Below are 20,389 nucleotides of genomic sequence, written 5' to 3' on the forward strand. Positions count from 1 at the left end.
CCAACATCCACAATGACAGCGAAACAACTAGTAGCTCAGTGTTCCAACATTCGAAAGAAGGGACTGCTCTCACAGCTAGAGATTGACGAGGTACAACACAAATGCTACGGCAAGGAGGAGTCAGGACGCCAGGTCAGGGGGGAGATATCATCACCCCCACCCGAGATTGGGTACATAGCCCCAAGTGCGATAGGAGAAGGATCGTTGAGTGCGAGAGGAAATGACCTGAAAAATAGGATCATGGCCAAGCTTGAAACCTGGATCCCGCGTAGCCGGTTACCAAGATTACGTGAAGTTCCCTCAGAAGGTCTGCTAGATGATGTTAATGCAGCACTACGGGCAATACCTACAACCACGATTACCGACACTAACAAGCTGATCTACAATATGGTAACAGTGATCAGTGAGATGCTTGGCTACAAGTTGAACAGCGACAAGGGGCAGTACCCTCCATGGAGAAGGAGGCTAGAGGGCAAGATCAAAGTAGCACGGAGGGAGGTTAGCCAACTAACGGAGTTGCAGAAAGGTGCGACAAATAAGGTGCCTAAGAAATACAGCAAGCTGTCCATACCTGAGGCCTTGGAAACTGCCAAGCAAAGACTCACAGCCTTGGCCAGCCGCTTGAGGAGGTACACCAGAGAGATAGAAGGCAGGAGAATAAACCAGCTGTTCTCCACAGAACCAGCAAAGGTGTACTCTCAGTGGCAAGGGAACAATAAGAGAACAGCACCACCAAGGCTGGAGACGGAGCAATACTGGAAGAGCATATGGGAGAAGGATGCAACCCATAACGGCAATGCTCAGTGGCTAGAGGATCTGAGGGCTGACCACAGCGACCTCCCTGAACAGGGTCCAGTAACCATCACAGTGGCAGATATCCAAGAAAGGGTCTCCAGTATGAACAGTTGGACAGCACCAGGGCCCGACATGGTTCACGCCTACTGGCTGAAGAAGCTGACTGCACTCCACGAGCGTCTGGCAGCACAAATGAACCAGCTGCTAGTTAACGAGAGACACCCGGAATGGCTAACTGAAGGCCGGACGGTCCTGATCCCCAAGGACCCCAAGAAGGGACCGGTCCCCTCCAACTACCGACCAATAACCTGCCTCAGTACTACATGGAAGCTCCTGTCAGGCATCATATCGGCTAAGATGAACAGGCACATGGGTCAATACATGAGCGGGACACAGAAAGGAATTGGCAAGAATACCAGAGGCGCAAAACACCAGCTACTGGTAGACAGAACAATCAGCCGAGACTGCAAGACCAGACTGACCAACCTGTGCACTGCCTGGATTGATTACAAGAAGGCCTATGACTCAATGCCCCACAGCTGGATACTGGAATGCCTAGAATTGTACAAGATCAATGGGACCCTAAGAGCCTTCATCAGGAACTCAATGGGGATGTGGCGTACAACACTAGAGGCCAACTCCAAGCCCATAGCACAAGTCACCATCAAGTGCGGGATCTACCAAGGAGATGCTCTGTCCCCACTGCTGTTCTGCATAGGCCTGAACCCCCTCAGTGAGATCATTAACAAGACTGGCTACGGATACCGACTACAGAACGGAGCAGTTGTCAGCCACCTCCTGTACATGGATGACATCAAGCTGTATGCCAAGAGTGAACGAGACATCGATTCACTGATCCACACTACCAGGCTATACAGCAATGACATTGGAATGTCGTTCGGACTGGAGAAGTGTAGTCGGATGGTAACAAAGAGAGGGAAGGTAGTCAGAACTGAGGGGATTGAACTACCAGAAGGCAACATTGCAGACATAGAGGACAGTTACAAGTACTTGGGGATCCCACAGGCGAATGGGAACCATGAAGAGGCCGCTAGAAAAGCTGCAACCACCAAGTACCTGCAGAGGGTCAGGCAAGTCCTGAGGAGTCAGCTGAATGGTAAGAACAAGATCCGGGCCATCAACACGTACGCCCTGCCCGTGATCAGGTACCCTGCTGGGGTAATAGGCTGGCCAAAGGAGGAGATAGAAGCCACTGACATAAAGACAAGAAAGCTCCTTACCATGCATGGAGGGTTTCACCCCAAATCCAGCACCCTGAGGCTGTACGCTAAGCGGAAGGAAGGGGGCCGGGGACTGGTGAGTGTCAGCACCACAGTCCAGGATGAGACAACGAACATCCAAGAATACATTAGGAAGATGGCCCCAACTGACCGAGTGCTCAGTGAATACCTCAGGCAGCAGAAACCCAAGAAAGAGGAGGGAGACGAGGAACCATCATGGAAGGACAGGCCCCTGCACGGTATGTACCACCGGCAGATAGAGGAGGTGGCTGATATCCAGAAATCCTACCAGTGGCTGGGCAAAGCTGGACTGAAAGACAGCACAGAGGCACTAATCATGGCAGCACAAGAACAAGCTCTGAGCACAAGATCCATAGAGGCTGGGGTCTATCACACCAGGCAAGACCCCAGGTGCAGGCTGTGTAAAGATGCCCCAGAGACAATCCAGCACATAACAGCAGGGTGCAAGATGCTAGCAGGCAAGGCATACATGGAACGCCATAACCAAGTGGCCGGCATAGTGTACAGGAACATCTGTGCCGAGTATAACCTGGAAGTCCCGAGGTCAAAATGGGAGATGCCCCCAAGGGTGGTGGAGAATGACCGAGCTAAGATCCTGTGGGACTTCCAGATACAGACGGACAAAATGGTGGTGGCTAACCAACCGGACATAGTGGTGGTAGACAAACAGAAGAAGATGGCCGTAGTGATCGATGTAGCGGTTCCGAATGACAGCAATATCAGGAAGAAGGAACACGAGAAGCTGGAGAAATACCAAGGGCTCAGAGAAGAGCTCGAGAGGATGTGGAGGGTGAAGGTAACGGTGGTCCCCGTGGTAATCGGAGCACTAGGTGCGGTGACTCCCAAGCTAGGCGAGTGGCTCCAGCAGATCCCAGGAACAACATCGGAGATCTCTGTCCAGAAGAGCGCAGTCCTGGGAACAGCTAAGATACTGCGCAGGACCCTCAAGCTTCCAGGCCTCTGGTAGAGGACCCGAGCTTGAAGGATAAACCGCCCGCAGGGGCGTGCTGGTTGTTTTTTATATAGTATATATACACATTTGTGTGTATGTGTGTGCAGCAGCAACAGTTGCAGTACGCACACTGTCACCTTCATTAATATCACACTCAACGACTGTGTTTTATCTTCCCATTGCACTGATGGGTGGACAGTTCTCAGGTGAGGTTTTGCTTCTTTTCTTGGTGTCACTCATTTTCTTTACTATACCTTTCTGATGTGGCAATGTTGTCTCTTGTTGTTGCCCCTGGATTTCTTTCTCTCTCTCTCTCCCTCCTGCTCTGTTTGTGTGCTACTGCTGCTGCGAGTGGAACTACCGCCCCTCCCCCCTCTGCTCAGCAAACACAAGGCTAACGTGTGGCGTGACGGAAAAAACTGAGAGAGAGAGAAAAAAAAGGAAAAAGTGAGAGAGAGGGGGTAAGCAAAAGAAAAAAAAATGTCTCCCATCGTCGTTCACTTCAAAGCGAGAATGGGAATCCATCCTACCTGACAAACCATCCTACCCGTTGTTTCTGCGCATCCGCACAACACGAAATTAAGTGGCAAACCGTATTGCCTTTGTGAATATTAGCCAGAAGAATACTCTGATGGGTAAACTTAAGTGCCAAACCATCCTACCTTTGTGAATGTGACCTACAAGCATACTAACAGCTAAAATTTAGTGGCAAATCGTCCTACCTTTGTTAATCTGAGCTAGAAGCATATTTTCATAGCTAAAATTCAATGGCGAACCATCCTGCCTTTCTGAATATGAGTTAGAAGCATACTTTAACGGCTAAAATTAAGTGCCAAATCAGCCTACCTCTGTTAATAAGAACTAGAAACATACTATGACGGGTAAAATGAAGTGCCAAACCATGCTACCTTTGTGAATGTTACCTAGCCTTGGGCGCATGCGCACGCAGCGACCGGCAGTGAGTGAGAGCTTGGCATCCTAAGTTTTTAAGTTTTTATTATTTCTTTTCGGTTTTATTTGTTGCCGTGTGTTTTGGTTGAAAGAAGTGACAGTTTCTTACAAAGTGACACACGCTCCACAAACAGTGAGAACGTCATGGATTCTTTCTTCTTCATTTTGGTTGGATTTCTATTGTGCTGGCTCGTTTCCAATGAGGTGGGGCCTGTGAGTCAGCTGAGGATTGTTTACTCCCGCGACGAACTGTTACAACTTAACTTACCGTATGATGGTAAGGACCTCACCTCATGTATACCGGATTTTATACATAAAGACTCTAACAGAACGAGTGAGAAGAGGAAGAGGAAAAGAGGGAGACGTGGAGGTGTTAAATTGCGTATGAGGAGACAACAGGTCAGTCGGTTTCCCCTGCCGTCTGTTATCCTTGGAAATGTTCAGTCTCTTAGGAACAAACTGGATGAACTCCAGGGAAACGTCAGGTTCCAGAAAGACTTCAGGGACAGCTGTGTAATGGCTTTTTCCGAGACATGGCTGACGGAGCTGGATCAGGACGCCGATTTTTCAATCGACGGTTTTGGAGCTCCCTTCCGCCGGGATCGAGATGCACGGGTAACAGGGAAATCTCAAGGAGGGGGAGTATGCTTGTATGTGAACAAACGTTACTGTAGCGCTGTGACTGTTAGAGAATGTATTTGTACACCAGATGTTGAACTTTTATCTGTGTCACTGCGCCCTTTTTATCTCCCTCGTGAGTTTCCACAACTTTTTATAACCGTAGTTTACATTCACCCGAAGGCTCACCCCGCCTCCACTTGCAGCATCATTTCAGATGTAGTGCAGAAGCTGCAGGCGCTTTCTCCTGATGCACCAAACTTTATAATGGGGGACTTTAACCATGTCTCCCTTAAATCAACTTTGGGCAATCTGTATCAATATGTATCCTGTCCTACCAGACGGGATAAAATGTTGGACCTCTGTTACGGATCAGTGAAGAATGCTTATAAATCCCTCCCGCTTCCTCCTCTGGGATCTTCTGACCATAACTGTGTGCATCTTCTGCCCATCTATAAAACTGTCTTAAAACGAGAGAAGACAAAGACTAAGGATGTTGACATATGGTCAGAAGAATCTGTGCTTACCTTGCAGGAATGTTTTAAGTGTACAGATTGGGAAGTTTTTATTCAGTCTTGTGGAGATGATCTCGACGCTTTGGTGGATGTTACTAGCTCTTATGCAGTATTTTGTAAAGACATGATTATACCCCGTAAGCGCGTTAAAATTTACGCTAACAATAAGCCATGGGTCACTAAAAGTGTCAAATCCTGTTTAAGGAAAAAGAGACAGGCCTTTAAAGAGGGGGCTGTTACCGATTTTCAGACAGCCACCAAGGAAATGAAAATCGAGATCTTGAAAGCAAAACAGAGCTACAAAAACCTTCTTGAAAGCAAATTTGCTGCAAAAAATTTGGGGTCTGCCTGGACTTGTATGAAAACCATAGCAGGGTTTCAAAATCCCCAGAGCAGCAGTCAGGTCATTTTAGATGGTTTTAATTCAGACAGAGATTTTGCAAATGCTTTAAACATGTTTTATGCTCGTTTTAGTTCTTCTGATTTTAGCAAGGATATTTTGGAACTGAAACAGAAACTGAGAGATACTCAGCACTTTATCATTGAACTCAGCGATGTTAAAAAGGCCTTTCATACAGTCAATGTGAATAAGAGCCAGGGTCCTGATAATATTAGTGGCCACCTAATTAAATCTTGTGCTGATGAACTCAGTCCTATATTTCAGGTTATTTTTAACAAATCCTTGCAAACACAACATGTGCCCTCTCTTTGGAAAGAAGCAGTCGTGGTTCCTGTCCCTAAATCTAGTCGTCCAAAAATTCTAAACGACTTCAGGCCTGTTGCCCTCACTTCAGTTGTCATGAAAGTCTTTGAAAAAATCATCAGAAATGTGATTATGAAAGAGACTGAAGGTCAGCTGGATCCAATGCAGTTTGCATACAGGCCCAACAGAGGAGTGGAGGACGCACTTTTGACTTTACTAAATCTAATTCTTAAACATGTAGAGAGTAAAGGGACTTTTGCAAGACTTCTTTTCATTGATTTTTCTTCGGCTTTTAATACAATACAGCCCCATATTTTAATTAAAAGACCTTTAGAACAGTTTGAAATCAGGAAAAACCTGGTGGGCTGGATTTTAGATTTTCTAACTGACAGGTCACAAAGAGTGAGAATAAATGGGGTTCTGTCTGACCCAGTGTTCTCCTCCACAGGTTCTCCTCAAGGCTGCGTCCTATCGCCCTTATTATTCACTCTCTATACAAACATGTGTCAGGGCAGACATGAAAACAGGGTCATTATTAAATATGCAGATGACTCTGTTATTGTCAGCTTACTGAAAGAGGGTGAAATTAACCACGGTCCAGTCATTGATGACTTTGTTCAGTGGTGTGAGGAGTCTTATCTCCAGCTGAACATATCTAAAACAAAAGACATGGTTGTTGATTTTAGGAAACAACAAAATGGGCACGGAGTCACTTTAATTAAAGGTCAGAAAATAGAGCAAGTACAATCATATAAATATCTTGGGACCATAATCAATGAAAAACTGAACTTTGATCAAAATTGCAAATCAGTTTGTAAAAAGGGTCACCAGCATCTTTATTGCCTTAGGAAACTTGTTCATTTCCACATTGACCAAAAAATTTTAACTTTGTTTTATCGTTCTTTTATTGAGTCTGTTTTATCCTTTTGTTTGGTGGCATGGTTTGGTCAGACCTCTGTCACAGAGAAAAACTCTCTAAATCAGATAGTGAGATGGTCCAGTCGTCTGATAGGTGAGCCACAGTCTTGTTTAGCCTCCCTGTACTCTAAGCAGGTACAGAGGATGGCTTTATCAATCCTTAAAAATGGTTCCCATCCTCTAAGGGGTGAATTTCAGCTTCTTCCCTCAGGACGGAGGTTTCTATTTCCAAGATGCAGGACAAAGCGTTATAAAAATAGCTTTGTCCCCGTTGCTGTCACTGAATTAAATAAGAACTGTTTTTGATTCGAAATATTAAAGTATGTGTCACAGTGAGTTTTATATATTTACTAGGTATGTGTGTTTTTAAAGGGATGTCAAATGCTGTCATTTTTCTGTAAAGCAAATTTACCTTGCCTTTAGGTATAAATAAAGTTACCTTACCTTACCTTACCTTACCTTACAAACATACTTAATGAAGATAAAACAGGGGTGGGCATTTCAGGGAGTAAATGATCGCAATCACACAGCCAAGGAAAGTGATTTAAGAGAAAGTGCATTTAAGTACATAATATGCAGTGCATTTATTTTTATTATCACACAAAATTAATCACATCTGTTAACCATACCACATTAGTAATAGTAATATTACTTTCTCACTTAGTAGTCTGCATGAATGTTATCACAAGTGCGCCCCATGTTTATTGCACTTTTCACAGAGGGCCTGTTGTTTAGTTGAAGATATCCAGACATTCTGCTCAAGGGAGGTGACGGGTGGTTGTAACTTTTCTTAGAGTGGTAAAGGGGTGAAGGATGAGCTGGACTGAAGGTATAGGGATATATGATCTGCTGTGGCATGTTCTTTGTTTGAGAGTGTTTGGGAAGCTATAAAAGAGTCCAGGTCGTTGTCCTTCCTCAGAAAACCATTTTGGTGTTTGGCCTGAATGTTTTCTCCACTGCAGTGTTTCTCTCTTTTTTAATAAACCTCACTTTAAAAGACACACTCACCTGGTGGTTGCAGTTTTATTTAAGATTTTCCACAACACCCCCTAGCTGTGAATGAGTGTGAATATCAAGGTATTCTTTGTAAGTGTCCATTTCAAATTGGAGATAAAAACAGTTCAGGTTATTTCCCCTTGCAGTTTCATCCTCAGCAGCCAAATGGTTCCTTTTATAGTTCATATTTGTCATACAGTAGTGTTTCAGATGTTTCATCCAAAACATGGAAACAGAACAGAGTAAAGCAGTCCTGCTTTACTCTGTTTGGAATAGTAATAAAGAAGAATATATTTGAAAGATAACTAGGTCGTGGGGTGTAGGTGACATAGCTGAAGAATTACTGTAATGGCCAAACCCTTAATTAAGTACATCATAAACAACCTGCATTATTTCTACTTCACAGAAAGGCCATAATAGAACAAAAACTTCTTGTATGTAAGTCAGGTGTGTGTGTGACACATGATCAAACTTGATAAACAACATGCGGTATATTTTTAATTAGTAGCACCCCATCATTAAGTTATAAATAGAGGGTGGCAATGGCATCAATTGAACAACAGCAGGTGTGGTGAATTCAGAGAGTGACAACATTGTGTGACAGATTTTCAGCATCAGTTGTATGGTAATGGCTTAGATGATTTGTTGTCTGTTTGAGCTGTGTAACAATCATATTAAGAGCAAAATGTATAGAACTGTAATACAGAAAATCAATGTTTGAGCTTAAAGACACTTGGGTACAGTAGCTGAGTAAAAGCACAGTTACTTCACTGTTCACGTATTGCTGACCTGCAAGGTAAGGCAGCTGGCACACCTGCAGCAGGTTTTTCACCATTGATCACAAGCTGCCAGTTTCTCAACAAACCAGCTCTACAGGAAAACTGAAGCAGGTGCGGCGCAAGAAAATAATGAGTGATTAGCATCATTATTTTATATTCCATTCAGACAGTTACTGCCAAGTCATAATTGCTAGTTCTTGCATCAAGGTTTTTTTTTTATCTTACACATAAAATCAAACCGATAACCCCCCCACACACACACACAAACACACACACACACACACACACACACACACACACACGCACACACACACTCATGAAACATATTAAGGATTGTACATTAGCATAAAACATAAAACTGTTCTCGGAACCATACTGAATTTCACCAGAGAAACATGAACGGACACACACACACACACACACACACACACACAAACACACACACACACACAAACACACACACACACACACACAAACACACACACACACACACACAGTGGCGTGTCTAGAAAATTGTTGTTGGGGGGGCCAGGTAGGGGCACAGATTTGGAGATGGGTGGCAGATGTAATTGGCAGATAATGTTTAAAAAAAAAATTCTACCAACCGTTAACCATAATTCAATAATCCTATAAGCCTAATAACCAAATGCACTTTTAACTCTTATTAGAATGAGATTTTAACCACTACGGTGCAAAGTTTTTAGATACTGTGTTGATAAAGTACAAGAGATACAATCAGCGCTTTGTCAGTGTTTACTCAGCATTCAAGGACATCAATATTTGCATAGTATTTTTACTGACATGTAGTGCACATACGTATGTTTTGGGCAAAAACATTTTTGAATATTAAAATACGAACATTTGTAATAAACAATTGACAAATTAGCCAGTTCCAATGTAAAACTTTATCTGCCTGTTAAAAAAAGAAGATAATCTTCTCACAAACTGGTGTTTGATTTTGAAACAGGAAAAAAGTGGGGAAACAACTGAAAAGACTAACATTTGAATGAAACCTGAAAGCAAGTAGTAAACTTTGGTAATATTGATAAAGAACAACACTGGCTGATGATGAAATACAGTCAGCAGGCATGGTGACACTGCCAGTATTAACCTGCAGGGCTGGACTGGGACAAAAAAAATCGGGCATTTTGACTAGAGACCGGCCCACCAGGTATTAAAGCCGTAAAGACTTTGAATGAAAACAAATGCTGTTGTGACCCATATGGAAAAGAAATATTAAAAACTTACATGATTTACTCATGAAAGTGGCCACTTTCTCATTACTTTCATATATTGTTTTAGTAAGTATCCAAAACATACAAGATTCATTATATAATCTTTCAAGGGATCTTATATCTGTTTTTACTCTTGTATGCTTTTCATACAAGTTTCACACAAGACAGATACAAACTGTATAAGATTTATATATATCTTTTCCATATGTACACTGTCTTGTTGGTATATGTATGATTTCTATACATTTTACGTCAGATAAAAACTTTGGTTGTAAGATTTAGATAATTATTTAATAAAAGCGAGATATTTTAAATGAGAATAAGAAAGAAAAGTATTTCTTTGTTCCCCACCTTTCCCTGTTAATGCCCTACCTGGCCCCCTGGCAAAACTTTGCTAGACCCGCCCCTGCACAGTTACCAGCTGTCAGCTGCTTAGGAAAGGATCCTGGTGTTATTTGTCTCTCAGAAACAGTTCATAACTTCCCTTCAACTCATTCATGTGACCTAAAAGGTAAACCTGTTTCTCCATCAACTGTTCAGCTCTGATGATTCAGTAAGGACATCTCCTGGTTTCATCTTCATGTTTCCCTCTCACCACATATCCAAACTGACATCATGACCAGCAGGTTTACAGCTGTGGCTCCAGCAAACATCAGCTGATACTGGAAATTAATATTAAATAAATTCTAACAACAGCTGATCGTGCTTAAACGTGCTGCTGTTGTTTACCGCGACATTGCTGGTTTCCTCTTTCTGGCGCAAAGTGGGAGATAAATAAACAAGAGAGAAAAGCCGATCAGCTGATCATTGATCAGTTTCATGATTGAAGTAGCAACAGCAGAGGGAGGGGGAGAGAATGAGAGAAGAGGCAGCTGTGCAGCGTAACGACAGAATAACTCCTTTGTGTCTTTTTCCATTGTAGCTGAAGTCCGGGACAAACTGAGTCTCTTCTCAGGCTCAATACGAAACGTGTAATATTTTCTCTGAATGAGGGACCATTCCATTTTTTTAAGGAGCCGTTGGAAACTCTACTAACTAACCTTATGAATAAAATAAAGTTCACTATCAGTAACATCATAGCACCCACCCAGCTGTATAAAAACTCTGTCAAGCTGGCTAGAACGCAGTAGGAGTTATTGCAACTGAGGGTAAAAAGTCAGCACAACGAAAATAAACTCCACCTAAACTTGGTTTATATCTGACCCAGATAGACTGCAAGTCATAACTTCTTACCTGAAGTTCAGTTCACCTGACACTCGGACTGGTTGCCGCCTCGGGGCTCTCCTCCTGACTCCCCTTCCCTCATCCACCTGCTGGTCTCTGTGGAAGCCCCGCCATAGCCACCACCAAACAACTGAGTTATTTTTACACATCGACCTGCATCTGGCCAATCCACCACCTCTCATTGTTCATGCCATTACAAAAAAAAATAAAAAATAAGTCACCGGGCATATGCCCGGTATGCCCGATGGCCAGTCCAGCTATGCCTGCAACCAAATCTGCAGCTCCATACAGCAATGTTACGACTTAGATTATATCTTATAACTCATAACTCTTATGTTAGCTGCCCTCAGTAGCCTACTGTCTGAAATATTCCACGGCTGCAATAATTCTTTAAGTGTTATTTTTTCCTTGGTATTCTAATTTCACCGAAGTTTACTAAACTCAACAAACTTAATATTACTTACCGGGACATTTATTCTGTCCTCATTTTCTTTCACCGAAAAATTGTTTCCTGCTTGGCTCTCCTACCTTTGCTAACGTGATGCACATAGCGCAGAAGCCGATGCTGCATTCACTTACACTCTGATGTCTGAGCTTCACCGTGAAAACATAATCGTACATTTGATATTTGATTGAATTTTATTGTTTTGCCTTTGGGGTGGCACCTGGGGTGGCCAGTCTGGTTGGGGGGGTGGCCTGTGCCCCCCCAGGCCACCCCGCTGGACACGCCACTGCACACACACACACACACACATATGAAGAGAGAGAGTAAGCATTGTATGCAAACGACTACCAAACTGCCATCATAATTTGTCATATGAGAACAGGACAAATCAACAATTGACAATGACTAATTAATATTAAAATCTGTAACATAATGTATTGTTTGGAGTTTAGTCTGTTACTGTTACTATTTTTACCATTTCTTCTTGGACCAACCCACATAACCCAAATAATTTCATTAGGGATTAATAAAGTATTCTGATTCTGATTGTTTCAGGATGGCCTGCCATTATCCAATGACACATCTGCTTACCTGTATCTTTTACTCGTTTCTCCTCCTCTTCTTTTCTCATTTTTCTAAACTGAGCACCTGATGGCTTTGAACTTTTCTTGTCGATCTTCCATTGGTTTTAATTTTGCACTCCAGTATGAACACAAATCCCCCAACACTTGGATCACCACAACATAACCTAATAAACCTACACCTTAGTTCACAGATTCACTTTGTGTAGGGTTTATTTCTGGGATTTCGCACAACCCAGGATTCAAATCATGAATACATAATGGGCTTGGATTTACATCATTATGAATGAAATGTGCTCTATTTGGAAGCAGCATGTCTCCCTCCCCTTTCGACGGGTTGTGTGTGAGACTTTGAATCATCAAACTGTAAATTATAAATTGTTATTGAGCCCTTTACCCCGAGTCCTAAAGTGTATATATATTTTCTTACTCTTCTTATATATATTGTTTGTTTACTTGCACTGCTGTAACTGAGAAGGGTCTGGCTGCAGCCACTGGGGAGCGCCATATTGGGACCTCCACACTAACCAGAAACACGTGATCTCCACAGTAGGCAGAAATACGTTCTGCATGGATTTATTTATTTTTTGTCTTGTTCCTGCATGGATCATTAACCTTGCAAATCGATCGTAAAGGTTGGTACAGAGTCTTCCATGTATAAACTTGCCGTTAGGAATCATCTACTTTGCTTACACTGATTACGTTGGCACTTTGTTAGCGTTACAACAACTGTCATACCCCCGAGGTATCTAAACTTAAGTAAGGAATGTGTGTACTTTTGACACCTCTGGTTAGCATTTAGTGGTCAGTTTCGGACGTATTTGATTTTTGCTTGTTATGAACAAATTCACTTCACTGCTTTTCACTATCTGACATCAATGCACATTGTTCCATTTACTGCATATTGCGCTTTATTCATGTCTCTCATTCCACCTGCATCAACATTGTAAAGTTTGTCACAAAGAGATTTATACATTTATAAATACTAATATTCTTTATTTCATTCTGTTCTGCTTTTTTATTCCGCAGATTTTAGTTAGCCTTTGTTAAATTGTCTTTTATATGTCAATAGATACGTATGTCACAAATAAAGGTGTCTTGAAAATGATGTTTTTGTAAAGAATTTTCTCCCCAAATCTCTTACATGCTAACTGCAACGTGTCATTTCTGCGAAAACCTGAACTTAAATGTGTATATGATCTTTATCTGTTTTTCTCTCTGTTTTAGATGCACATATCAATTTGGAATTCTGCCTCCAAGCCAGAATTGCAGGAATGCACCACATGTTAGCTGTTTCACTGCCCTCTGTCCCCCACTTTCAGCTCTACTGTCAGGGCACAGATTGAGGAGCATATAAATGGACACATTAAAAATGCTTTGCTTTTCAATTATTAAATATACCTCATTGTTAAAGTTATAAATATGCACTTCTTTTCAGCACTTCTGCAGTCTCTCTGTTGACTTAAAAGTTGCTTTTCACATTGTGCAGTTCAGTGCATTCATCAGCAAGAGAAAAAAGCGTGTTTTCATTAAATATTTTTTCCTGTTCACCACATTTTTTGACAGCTCCTGTGATCCACACCATTTTGCTTTCCTTATTGAGGATGGCTTGGATATTTTTGTTGATATGTACAATCTGATTGTTAGATAAACTACATTTAAATTACATGTTGTTGTTGTTTTTCTTTTTTTCTCTCGTACAGACAAAACGATATGCCGGTGCACTTTCACTGCCGTGTCTGTTACATGACAATCATACAGCATGGGGATATGGCAAGTCAATTATTGTCATGTCAGCATTCAGGACTACTCCCCACTGAACTCTCCGTGGAGCCCCATCTCCGTCTCGATGTCTTGTCTGCAGCATCTAAACCATTTTCTGAATCTTTGGTAGAACATTCATGTGTTCTACCCTCTGTGCTAAATGAAACTGCAGTTTATGGAAAGTCCATGAAAAGGAAATACCCTCACTGTGGTCTTAGTCTTCTTGAAAAAAAAAAAACAACTTCAAGGCTCACATGATGAGGAGGCATTCAAACAGATCAACAGATGTTTGCTTGGCCTGTCATCTGCAGTGTTTTTGTGTAGAGGGACTTCTTTCTCTTTGTTTTTCAGTTTGCAGAGGATATGGAGCTCTTTCTAATCAGAATCAGAATACTTTATTAATCCCGAAGGAAATTAGGGGAAATTTAAAAGCATGTGCTGACGAGCAGAGACTACGGGTCAATGTGATATTTGACATTTAATGGACAGATGAAGGCACTGGCTGTTTGTTTGTGTTTTTTATGTGTTGTTTGTTTTTCAGTGTACAGAATTCCAGTTAAACTTATTATAAAATGTTGTTCACTTGTTTCCATACTTATAGTAAAAAAATTAAGTGTAAATGTAACAGCATGGTTTATACTTGTAACTTCAAAGTAAAAAGCTTACAGTTGCTATTAACATTAATGTGTTACCCTGTAATCAATAATATTTTTATACATTTTATGCATTACCCCTCTGGGCTCTGTGCTGGCCATTTGTGGCCACTTCACTTCTTTTTTTTTGACTACTACACTGCAGTGGACCAAAAGAATGACACAGGTTTGATCTTAAGGATCTAATAGTTGTGTGTGTTTGTGCATGACATTGCAACACAAATATGTATTTGCAAGATAGACTGGAATAAATTTTGATGCATCAAATATTACACTGGCTGCAATGAATTTCTCTTGATACAGACTATTGAACTTTGAGTTTCCTAGTCAAACTTATCTTTGAAGCACATGCTAAAAACACTTGTACTCTTGTAAATTTCATAACGACACACCATAGCCAAAATATTAACTCTTAAAAAAAAAAGCTGCAGCACACACAGCAAAAAACACTGTTAATAAATGTGTCCTGGAGTTTATGCAGGTGCAGAAAGTGCTGTTGCTGTAAGTAAGCCTAACAGCTTCCAGATCACTTATTTTTCTGGAAAGATGGCAAGAAGGGCATTCCTGCTCATTTCTACAATCTCCCAGATCTTGGAATACAATGCCTTTGACCTATGAAAACCACTTCACAGTACTAGGAGTCCTCTAAAACCTACAAATGAAGAGTGATCCTGGAAGAAATAGGGCGCACACTTGTGACCTCAACAATTGCAAGACAGCCTTGTCCCCGATGCTCAGATGAAAAAAAAATAGGAAGATTTATCAAACCATTAGGACTTTATCACATTTTATCTGAAAAGTTACTGGTAATACATAGCCTAACTGGCATTTAAAGTGTAAAAAAAAAAAAAGAATGTAGATAAAATTTTGGTTTTTTGATGAAAAGGACTGGTGCTAATTTAAAGAGTCAAGTCGGTAAAAGTAGATAAATGTTTTAATAAATATACATTTTACAGCATTTTGTGAACATACACAAAAGTTGCCATTTTTGGCAACGAACAAGCTGAGAGACTCCTCAGCCTCTGCCCCTTAATGCTCTCTGGTCGCTATAGTAACGCGTAAATAATCCTTTCAAAATAAGACACACAACTACAACATGGGAAAAGACCCAGGGAAACCGACTTAACGATTGAAAACCCTGAAAACCATACATTTCACACCCGAGGCTCAACTCTCGCGTCCCGGTACCAAACGACTCCCTGTTGGGGACCGCTGTTGTACAGGAGACACGGCACTAGATTGATTGACAATGGTCTACAGCATTCAGAATGCACAACACAATCTGCTGTAACAAAAAAATAAAATAAAATCAGCGAAACAGTGAGTCCGCTAAAGGTGAACTGCGGGGACCACTGTACAATAATTTCCAGTAGCACTGTTGATATATGAAATGGTGTCTTGAGGTTGTCTTCAAACAAGTGCATTGTACTAGAAAAAGGTGTTTGAAGGATTAAAAATGTAAAAAGTAATGATTATTTTATATTTATTGAAAAACCTTTATGCAGAAAAAGCAAAGAAACAAAATCACATGGACACTTTTGGCCACAAATGAGCTGAAGGGATGGTGATTTTTTTTTTTAAAATAAACCCAGAGTGTTAAAACACTTAGAACAAAATTTATTTATCAGCAGCATCAATAGTAACAAAAACACAATTTAGTTTTTGCTGTCAAAGTCGATTTAACTGAAGTTACGTATTTCCGGTTAGTGTGGAGGTCACGTGTTTCCGGTTACTGTGGAGGTCGCAATATGGCGCTCCCCAGTGGGCACAGCCAGGTGCTGTTGCTGTAACTGGAGCCTCGTCGTCTCGTCTCTCTATATACTGGTCTGTATGTAGCGGAGATGAGTTTAGTTTGACTTCAGCAGCGACCAGGTGCACCGAGGGCTCTTCCGCTCACTTTTCGCGTATAGAATTTTGAAAAAGCATCGGTGCAAATTATAAGTCTGTATCATGATGTCTGGTGTTTTTGTGTTTGTTGGTTTGTTTTTGCCAGTCTTGGCAGCCGGGGGTCAGTCCGCCAGGGCCTCCGCTCCTGGCCGCCACCCGGCACACAATGCACCCGACCCCTATGGCGCCTCCTGCGGGTGGTGGGCCTGCGGGAGGATGGGCCCATGTCTCCTCTTCGGGCTGTGCCCGGCCGGGCCCCATGGACTAAGGCCCGGCCACCAGACGCTCGCCCTCGGGCACCCTCCCCGGGCCTGGCTCCAGGGCGGGGCCCCGGTAACCCTATCCCGGGCAGGGTAAACTGTTCCCTCAATGTCCTTTTCATAAGGGTCTTATGAATCGCTCTTTGTCTGGTCCCTCACGGGAGGGGCTCAGAGTAGAGCAGCTGCTGCTCCACATCGAAAGGAGCCAGCTGAGGTGGTTCGGGCATCTGACAAGGATGCCCCCTGGGCGCCTCCTGGGTGAGGTGTTCCAGGCATGTCCCACCGGGAGGAGGCCCCGGGGCAGACCCAGGACACGCTGGAGAGATTATATCTCTCGGCTGGCCTGGGAACGCCTTGGTATTCCCCCGGATAAGCTGGAGGAGGTGGCTGGGGAGAGGGAGGTCTGGGCCTCTTTGCTTAGGCTGCTGCCCCCGCGACCCGGCCCCGGACAAAGCGGATGAAAATGGATGGATGGATGGATGGATGGTTTGTTTTTTATTTTGTTTTATTTTGCGAGTTGGTTATTAGATGCTGCTCCAGTCAGAGAATCCCCCGCCGCCCCGCCCTCTCCTCCCTGTGCCGCAAGCAGCAGGCGCACCTCGGAAACGGAGGGCGCCCTTACTCCCAGCAAATGGGCGATAGAAAACCGATTGGTGCCTATGCCGTTCCCAATATGCGCTGGCTGACGTCGGGGCAGCATGAGTACGAGCAATTGTTTGTTTGTTTTTTGCCGATGCCCGTGATGCCGCCACGCAAATGCCCGTGTCTTCTCCCTGTCGTTGTAAGAAATGAAACCAATCATGATATTGTCATACCCCCCAAAACATTGGCAGACGTTAATGCTATAGTACAAGTGCTACACAAAGAGCAAACTGTCAGAGAACCAGATTGCTCTAAATTTCAAGTCTTCCTCAGAACTAAGCTTTGATTTTGTAGATTTACTGATACCCACTGAATGAAAGGAGTAAATTACAAACATGTTAAACGACATGCCAAATGTCTTCTATCAGAATGGCCTGGATTTTGGGCATGCTGACAAAGTCAAACACTATATCAAACTGATCAGACACCCTTTAAACAGAGAGCGCGTCCCATACACCCCAATGTCTTCATCTCAAGATGGAAGAAGCAGACAAGCATAAGACAGCATTTGTTTGCCCACTCAGATTTTGGGAAATTAACAGGATGCCCCAGGGGATTACAAATGCACCTTTGACCTTCCAGAGTGTGATTGAGAAGTGTGTCGGCGATATGAAGCTAAAAGAGGTTCGTGTTCATTGATGACCTGATTGTCTTCTCATCATCTCTATGCCGTTCCCAATATGCGCTGGCTGACGTCGGGGCAGCATGAGTACGAGAAATTGTTTGTTTGTTTTTTGCCGATGCCCGTGATGCCGCCCACCATAATGCCGCCCCGGGCAACCGCCCGTGTCCCCCATATCAAAAACCGCTACTGGATTTGCGTGCACTTAAGATTAACAAAAAAAAAGATCGCCACCACGTCAGACCCAATGGCATTTTCATGCTTCGCAGCATCATTTATTCTTACAATAATCACATGGTTGCTATAACAGTACATTCAATGGCTGCAGCTCTCCCGCTGGCAGCCGTACACATCACCACCACCAAACCTGCAGCAGCATGGCAGAACACGCCCTGCCACATATCCCCATCGCCCGCTTCACCCCACCCCGTGAGCAGGCGAGGGAATCGGCCCGGACCATCGGCCCCCCAATGCCCCGGCCCAGCGACTGGGAAGTGTCCACTCTGGCGGTCGCCCGCGCCTCCAGCGGAAGCCCGGGAGCTGGCCTGATGGCCACCCATATGGCAAGCAGCGGCAGTGCAGCAGGAGTGGAAGTGAGCCGGGGCTCAGAGACAGCTGGGCAGACGGCCGGCACGCAGGACCATGCAGCCTCCGTGCCGAAGCGAACAGCATGCCGCCCTCAGGAAGGACCCCCGTACACCTCGCGCACCTCGACCTCCATCTCCAGCTTGGCAGGTCCCGCTGGTGAGCCAGCCTCTGGCTCACCCCGAGCCGCACACTGTCCACTCTTACAGTGATCACCTGGTTGCTGTAACAGTAGCCTACATTCAACGGCTGCAGCCCTCCTGCTGCCAGCTGTACACATCAACACCAAAAACAACAACAGCACAAGCAGCGCACAGGTTTTAAGCCGGTGAGGCATCATTGTAGATGCAGTGAAGGTGAGTCCATCTCACCTGCAGCAGCATCGCAGACCATGGCCTGCCACAATAATAAAGCATTTTTTTATTTAATTATAAATAAATTATTTCTCCTAATTATGTCCTGGGTTTTAAGTAATTAATAATACAAAAGGAAAAATCACAAAAAACACTTAAGGTCATGAAAATTAATTGCGATTTAGCAATTCAATGAGGCATCCACCTTATTTATTGAAACGTATCGGTATTGGCGATACTGGCCCATATACATTTCAAGCATCTAATCTGCTAATATGCTCTCTCTTATGCTTTTCTATCATCACTACAGAAGACTAGAACTTTAAATGCTCTAACATATAGGGCTTTGGAGCGTGATGTCACGGGGGTGGGCGTGGAAAGGATTTTGGCCCGATCCACCATTTTGGGGGTCTAAGTAAGGAGCGAAAGCATAGCCATGGTTCGTACTTGCTGTGTGGTCGGCTGCAATGTTCGATCTTACGACCGGCATGGGAATAAGTTTCGATTGTCTTTTTATGCTTTCCCAACCTGGAAGCAACATGAAGGAGCTCATGTATCGGATATTACCAAACGAAGGCGTCTAGCCTGGATAGCAGCCGTGAGACGAGCTGATATCAAGTTCTGTTACGTCTCCAGATATCAGACATTTTCATTCCGGTAAGTTCTAAATATGTTCACATCACACTTTATAGCTGAATAATATCATCGTTGGTGGTCTCGGAAGTTATAGAAATTGCGATCAAACATAGAATGGAGTGACTTGATTGGTTGATGTAAAGACAATAAATGAAATGAGACAGGAAGGACACAAATTGGCGTTAATAATTTACCCGATTATCAATGTGTTAATTTACATGTACTTTACAATTATGGGTATATAATATGATAACGATATTTTAGCAGTTCAATGATAAATGTGTAACATTAATTATGGTGGGGGGTGGAAAATGGCTATTTCACTCGATGCACTCCAGCTGACTTACTTTGACGACGTACTCAGAGTTTGGCGGCTTGAAAATAGCCAAATCTTGCACCCAGCCATTTGTAAATTGGATGTGCGCCTCCAGTGACTTGTGATTACGAAACTGGTTCGCTGTGTAAGCGCTTACTCCACAAACAAGATACGTGAAGATATCGGGGTAGGACAGTGGCGGTAAGTCGTCTGGGTCTTTACTCCACTGCCGTATTTCATATGGGTCCAGATTTGCGATGCACTCTATTTTTTTTCAAGTACCGCTGCTTCGCCTCTGGACGCAATCGGTGTCTATACCGTCCGTTTTCTTTTGAGCTGCTTTTAAGCATCTTTCTTGTCGTCGTCGTTCCAACACAGTGTGTTTGTTTTGATTCGTAGACCCCGAAAATGGAGCTGCGCTCCCACAATGCATTGCGGCGTGACATCAACTCCAAAGCCCTATATAATCTCAAAGAGTCAGACCGTTCTCTGTTGGAGTAATCCTCATGTACACCTTAACTAATTCTATACAGTCTAACCATGTCCTGCCTGTCTTCCTAAGTCTTAACTTTACTGTTCCATTAGTTCTCTCTGCCTGCAAAAAAATTTTTTTTTAAAGGTATTTAATCCTAGAGTGAGTATAAACCACTGCTGCCATCATTACTCTCCCTCCTGTGGAGACATGGCATAGCCCATG

The 20,389-nt window shown here is 43.2% G+C and overlaps 2 long non-coding RNA genes across 2 annotated transcripts in view; both read right to left on the reverse strand.

Moving 5' to 3' along the window:
- Positions 1-20,389, reverse strand: part of LOC309691893 — an 81,375-nt gene that overhangs the window by 16,141 nt on the left and 44,845 nt on the right. The window lies entirely within an intron of this gene.
- LOC309691895 lies at positions 9,929-11,487 on the reverse strand. Its single transcript, XR_014272148.1, has 3 exons — positions 11,413-11,487; positions 10,958-11,044; positions 9,929-10,386 (listed from the first exon to the last, which is right to left on the reverse strand). It is a non-coding gene; the product is annotated as an uncharacterized lncRNA (long non-coding RNA).

Source organism: Aulonocara stuartgranti (genome assembly GCF_965226115.1).
Source record: "Aulonocara stuartgranti genome assembly, chromosome: 17".
Taxonomy (NCBI): Eukaryota; Metazoa; Chordata; class Actinopteri; order Cichliformes; family Cichlidae; genus Aulonocara; species Aulonocara stuartgranti.